This window comes from Rhopalosiphum padi, chromosome 4 (assembly GCF_020882245.1).
Source record: "Rhopalosiphum padi isolate XX-2018 chromosome 4, ASM2088224v1, whole genome shotgun sequence".
Classification (NCBI taxonomy): Eukaryota; Metazoa; Arthropoda; class Insecta; order Hemiptera; family Aphididae; genus Rhopalosiphum; species Rhopalosiphum padi.
The window spans coordinates 45,994,361-46,002,444 of NC_083600.1; positions in this window are offsets into that span (position 1 = coordinate 45,994,361).

Genomic DNA, 8,084 nt, shown 5'->3' on the forward strand with positions numbered 1-8,084 from the left:
AAATTGAACTATTGGTTCATATTAAGTATATTTCTGAAAACTGATTTGAATTCGTTATTATGTCTACTTGAGATCGATCAACTTTTTCCAATTTCACCCTCACCCCCCCCCCCCAAAAAAAAAAAAAAAAAACAACTATAATTTAATTTGAATATTTTAAAATTTCTAAATTTTGAAAACGTTAATTATTCGGAATTTAAATCAGAATTTTTAAAATATGGACTGACCGATCTCAAATAGACATAATAACGATTTCAAATCAGTTTTCAAAAATATTTTCGCATAATTATAGGTCGATCGGTAGGATGATCAAAAAGTACATAGTTTTAGTCAAATAAAACACACGTTCTGAATCGTTCGCGCGCATGCCGCGTGCGGAAGCGTTCCTCCACCACTACCGTTCCGCCACAAATATCGCATGCCACCGTCTGCGACGGATTACTTAGAAATATAAATATACTATTAATTCTGGGTACTATTACGATAAAATTATAAATATCTTATGTATATTAGTATATTGATAATTTGGTATGAATTCAAAATAAAGAAATATAAAATAAAATATTGTTCTGAATTTGTTTATTTGAGCTTCACCTCATACCAACACTACATAAGTCGTTTCCCTAATGTAATACAGTAAGACACATTTCCGTACATACATTGTTTATATAAAGTGTGATTTTTTTTTTATTGATAATAAAATGAATACTTACAGTGGGATACAGCGTGTATTATTATAATATTTAATCCTTTATACCTTAGAAAACTCGTATTTTTATAATAAATAAATTTTCAAATTACTAAAGATTAAAATAGTTAAGGTTTTTGCAGTGAAGTTAAAATATAACAAAATGTTGATGAGTAAAGAATTGTGTAAAATAGACGGTGAACAATCATAATATAAAATGTGGAAGGCAGAACATTATGTGCGTATTGTTATTTTATACGTAATGATTATTATTGTGTATTACTATAATACATTGATGTAGTTATTTTTTGTCAATATAAAATAAAAACAAAATAACCAATGGTCTTTGCCCATTACTATTAAGTTTTCATAATTTAATGACGTTTACTATAATATACTCATATTTTAGCTATGTATTATAGTAATGTGTTGGAGAGGGAGTGCTAGGCCGCTACGGTCATTTTTTTTTGGATTTCCTAGTCCCTCTTATAATTTAACGGAATGTCCGTTTATGGTTATATAAGTACATATAATAATAATATGCTACACCCCTTATGGTAATCCGCTTACGTTCATTCTTTCTAGCCATAAATTTAACCCTCACGATGTCACTCCTACACTACCATACTAAACAGCTCATTATCAATTATCATATCAATCACCAGTCTTGTTATCTAGCTTTTTTAATTTCTACATCTTATATTTTTAATAATTTTATTAAGTCAATATTTCATCTTTGTTTGGTTATCCAATAATTAATTGTCATATAAAGAAGTATAATAATTGATGACAATAAAATAAAATATATATGTTAACTACGTAAACTTATTTTAAATTCTAGTTAGGTTCTGTCATTTTTTCTTTTCATTAAATATGTATATTTGTATACACTTTATAATATTTTTACAAATTTATTTATGAATACTGTAAAATGAAAATACCTAATCTGGTATCGATATGCAACTTTTTATGCTGAACTTAATTTTCATTAACATTATTTTAGCATCCTTTTGATACAGTACTAATTTGGTAAAACGGACATAACCATACTCAATTGGGTTTTATTAACCTTTTGATAGAAACTTTACAATATTACAAATTCACAAATGAATATGATTAATTAATTTTCGTTCAATAAAGACCTTGAAAATGTTACACTACAATACTACATGGATATGGACTAATGTGAGATAATTATTAGTTTCTTATGGCGCCATCGTGATACACAGACACACGGTATAGGTAACTATTACTATTTAATGGATAACAACGTATGATTGATGAAATTATATTTTATTTTATGTCTAATAATAATCGGATTGAAGTCCAGTGATATATTATTTTTTCAACGAAAATATTAAATTAAATATAAACAATATAACATAATCAACAGATTATTATGGGTTATAAATAAAAAAAAATGTAATTTAACAATTAAATGTAAAATTATAAATTTCAAAATTACTTATTATTTATTATTAGAAAACATTTTTTTAGAAATAAATCTTTTTTTGAACCTGTTGTTTAATAAAACTATATGAATATACATAATAAATAACAATACGTTATAAAATGCATTATGTATATTAAAAGATTTTACTCTCTAAAAGTCTAAAGCGTAATTAAATATCGTACTTTGTTTATGACTTTGGATCATCACTATGGACACTATGAACAGTATAATTTTCAATAATTTAATAACTTCACAACAAAACATAACGTTATTTATAGGTAGGTTACTTACATTGTTTAATATATCATCGTGTAACCATCGCCATGTAGGTAAATTAAATACGTATATAGCCGTATAGGTAAACCGGATTTTGAGGAAAATTCATATTAAACGTTTCGATCAATAATAGGTACCTATTAATATATTATGAAACCTAAATAAATGCTTTCATGCGTACAAATAATAATTAATTAAATAAAAATTTTATCAACGTACCAAATTCTTATAATATTATGTAAAAAAATATTGAAAACCATGACTCACAATACCTAATTTATATTTAAAACAATAACAATCATAGAATTGTAGCAACACAAGTAATGTGTTAGTTTTTTTTATCACATTTGTCATATTTTATTATTATTGTGCTTCATATTAATACAGATGAAATAATAAGCTTTTTCGAAGGAAAAAACATGCCTATTATTTTATTGAAGAAAACACAATAAAAGCTTTCTTATTATTTTATCATAAGTAATAAAGTTTTTAATTAGTTAAAATAATAATGTACAATACGCCATATTATTATTACAGTCGATTTTTTATTGGAATATAATTTTCACGCTATTTATTATTTGATGCGAAGTAAATAATACCTACAAAATATTACTTTAATTAAATTTATCAATTGTCTTGCAGAAATATTTTTAAATATACAATGTTTATATAAGTAAATATTATGATATAATAACTTATGTAAAATTAATAATATTTTTATCAGAAAAAAATCTTTATTAAGTACCACTGTTTATTTATTATATGTCAAAATCACATTTATCATTTATCAATTCATCATCGAAAAATCATCACAATTTATGGTATTCAAAAATCAAATAATTTTCCTACTATTTTGATTGATAATAATAATGATGATAAACAAAAATAATGAATCACATATGTCAACACTGTGACAGAATATTTGTATATGTGCCTAGATGATGACATTCGTATTATTAATACGAGAAAACAACTTTGAAAATATTTTCAAATATTTATGAAAGTCTCAGGTGTCTAGAGCTTAAATTTACAATATTTGAACATTATGATTTTTTTTTTATTGAATATTGTTGGATATTTTTAGGAAAATCATTGATAATATTAATTATATATATGATACAAATCTATATCGAATATTTAATAATATATACTCGTAATATTACTAATTATTTATATTTCTATTTTTGAACACGCAGACTAATTTAAAAAAAAAAATAAATGACAGTAGATAATATTATAGAAAACTTAGCAATTAAAATAAAATAAGACAATGAAAAATATTAATGATAATAAAAATAACAATAAAATAGTACCTATGTAATAAAAAAATGTTATGTTATATAATATTATGGGTATTAATAATACTCTTTTAATGTTATTACTCTTAACTTATTAAAATCCTATATGATATAGAGCTTTAAAAGTAAAAATTCATCTACCTATGATACAACTAAATAACTAATGGCATCACTTGACAATCATAGCAACCACATACAACTTAAGTAAGTCACTATATATTATTTGTTACAGGGGTAGTACAATACATTACATGAAATAAGAAAACAATACACATATTTAAGTAGATAATACATTGAAACTTAAAATTTTAGCTTTTATATATGAATTAATTAGAAAAAAAAATTATTATTTGATAAACATTTAAAATTGTATTTGACAATTTTGATTCTTAATCATAAATAAATATTTATTAAGATCATTAGTGTTCTATAAATTTTTTTTTTTTTTTTGTTTGTTTGTTTATTAGAAATCAAAAAGAAAACATATCTAATTACATCAATATTAAATTTGTTAAGATTCGATTAACCTACCTCCTTTGTGTAGGCTGTAAGCTTATGATGCGGTTTGTGTTGGAAATAGGGAGCTGTGATTACTGCTAAATATAATAAATAATACATAATTAATGTAAGTATGTGATAATTAGTGGCACATTTTAATAATACGTTTAAGCCATTTTGTTAGTACGGAACTCAGTTCTAAACCGTTTTTTTTTTAAACTAAATGAATCCATTACTATCGATGTCCGATTTTCTTATAGAAAATAATTCAATGAACTGGCTATCGCAGTGGTGAGCAAAAGCGAAACAAGTATTTACCTGTCTACTGAGCGTACAATTTCTGTATTCTGTCTACACTTACTTTTTTATGGTTGTTGTTTTTGTTTAGTTTTTATTTCACAACAACATATTGAGCTCCGGAAAACTTTATTGTTTGTCAAACTGTATTATTTTGATTATTATATCGAATGTTTATCTACACGACTACACGTTCATGTGTAAGTGCAATGTACTAGTTGTGCGTTTCACTTCTCAATTTTTGTTTTCCCATTTAAAATTGTGTTGCGTGTTAACAAAAATTTTCGGTCAAAAAAAAAGAACTCTGGTAAGTGTGACATTTATTTTTTTTTCACGCGTGATATAGGTATTATATTAAATTTATATATATAACATAAATATTATGTACTAATAAAATATATAAATAAAATATTTATTGAACTATTAATATACTATAAAAGTCCATACAATCTAATAGAACGATTTAACATTAATTTTCCCGAGTGTGCCACGAAGGCTCCTCTTTAAACTTAAATCATTCCCCCCTTTTTATTACCTTTTGCCACAGGTCAAAATTTTACCTTCAAAGCCAAATTTTTTCAGATTGAATAAATAATAGCTATTCTATTATATTATAGTAAATACTAGTAAGATTCTCCCAGAGATGTAACATAGCTTCTTTTCTATAACTAATCTATTTTTGAACATGGCACTTCAATATCTCTTGGCTCATCTTGGTACTTACACGAATGACATAATAATATTGAATTTAAATAATAATTATCAGACGGCAGACAGTGTTTCAACGGTTGCAAAATCTTCTTAACGTGATTCAATTTTAGTCCGATAGATATAAAAGATAAACAATTAATAATTCAAAATCATATTTTATCACGTTTTCATTATAATCAAAAGATTGCTCAGTCAAATACTTTTAACTTTGACTTTTAAGTTTAACGTTCTATGGACGCTTAACTTTGGCTTAACATCTTTTTACAAAAAAAAATATAAAGTCAACTTCTAACTCTACTTGCTTCACCAACTTCTCTGATCCAAGCTATAAAGTCTTAATTTATAAATTTACTATAGATGAGTATAATCATATGGCATTTTATTGAAAAAATTCAAACCTATTATCAGTAAGTTTGCTTTCGTGATACCATTTCGAATGCCTTCCATTTAATCTAAAGTTAACTCATCACAAAAACCCACTAATTAATTGACTAACTATCATTCGTATAATACCGCATAACCCCTTGATACGTTTATACTGTTTATAAGCCTCGTCTAGGCACTTACTATATAAATCTGTGGGGTCGCACTGCTGAGTGCTCTCTCATTATATGTTATGTTTCCGTTTCCGCATTCATCTACCAAATAAACATTAATTTTATTTTATGACCATAATATACCATATTTATAATAAAATATTTAATTCGAACTTCAAATCATGTTATCACGGTTAAAAATCATAGAATGTAGCTACTGTGTTCTACGAAACAAAAAAAAAATTGCCTAATAAATGTATTATATATATTTTGTATGAAATATGAGAAATCAATTTTATTTTATTGTACTTCAAATTAATTCTTATACAATTTTATGCTTATTGTCCATTCGCCTACGTTTAAAATTTGATACATTAAATATCTAACAATTATACATAATATAGCCTATAGGGGTATGCAACTTAAATATGTATACTTCATGTAAATATTATTATAAGAACTTAGTTTTATTAAATGTAAAATGTAAATTTAGAATATTTTTTCAATATTAACTCTTTAGATTAAAATATTTCACAAATGTTTACGGATAGTAAACTACAAAATATTAAAAGTTCGCAATGTTTAAAGTGAATAATACGCATCAATATAAATACATTATTTTAATTATATACTCGTAACTTTAAGATAATACTTTATACTATTTTAGTTGCATTAAAATGATTCTATTTCCAATTACGTGTAGTTTAAAAATAATGCAGATAAATTGTAAATAAAAAATAAAATAATAATATTAGTGTAAGTAATATCACGGAATAAAATGAATTAACATTTGTAATAAGAATATAGTCAAAAATAATTTAAATAAGTTTTTTACTATTAAATCATTTTTTTGGTGTAGTCGTAATTCGTAAAAATACATTTTTTAATGTACTAAAATCGTAATAAATTATTTAAAAAAAAAATGTATTATATATTATAATGGTTTAAGTATTTATTAATTATCGAAAGGTTTAAAAAATCAATATTTTACTATAGCCAAAAAAAAAATTATATTATATGACTGACGATAGTTTTGAATATATTATAATTTTAAAATATAACAAAGATTTATATTGAAAATGAAAAATCCAACATACCTATAATATAATAATTAATGACTAAATATTAAAAATATGGTGGGAGAACAATGTATTTTAACATACAATAAAAAGTTATATTTTATTTTATACGCATTTATATTATAATACAAATGAATATTATTAGTATATTTACTTGTAGGAGAATATTCTTTTGTTATTAACAGTAATATACTAGATAAATCATTTATTCGCGTCCATTTTTCCTTTAATAATATATTAATTAAAATTATAATTTTTGACATTTAAAAAAAAAAACATTCTGACCATATTTTTTAATTTTCAAGAATTTTGTATATTACTTACGTCTTAAGCCTTAAGGAGCATTTTACAGAAATAAAAACTTTTGTTTACAATTAAGAATCCCTCCCTCTCTATTCGTTAAATATTACTTAACGGTAATTTTTTATGAAAATGTTTACGCATAAAAATCGAAATTCGAAATATAGTAGTTTTTTAACTTTGTATAGTCAGATATAATCGTTTTATTCTTCCAAATGAGTTTGGAATATATGGGAGCTAAGGTGATTTGAAAATTATAGTAATTAATATTAATCTATCAACATTTATAATTTTGAAAAATGGTCCAAGTATAATTGACCAAACCAAATACTACAACTATGTAAGACCATTTTAAAGACTAATTTTCTTTGGAATAAACGTTTTAATAACAGATATTCTCAAAAAATTCTCAAAAACAATATCCTTTAGATCATTTACAAAAAGGGGGATTCTAATTTGAATTGTATTTATTTATGTAGCTAATTTATACATGTAATTTACCTTTCCTTATAATTTTATAAGATTATGTTTAATTTTTATTAATTATATATTACTGTAATTTGAAATTTTGTTAATAATATTTGTTTTAATAATTAAAAATAAAACAATTTTAAGCTGAAGTTTATACTACGTATTTGAATATAAAATGTATCGTTTTAAAATGCTTAATTAATATAAAATGAATTTAAAAGAAAAACTTGTATGTACGATTTAATACTATAATATATATGTTTCATACTTTCAGCAGTTTTTGTATATTTTAACAAAATAACTAATTATTATGTCATGTTAACTAACATACTTGTAAAAAAAATATACAATTATCATATTGGAAATAAACAATTATATTTTAAATTATACTATATGAATAAAATCTTGATTGAAAATTACTAAAAATATCAAACACGGACGTCATAATATACTTAATCATTGCGTAGGAGTGTGTTT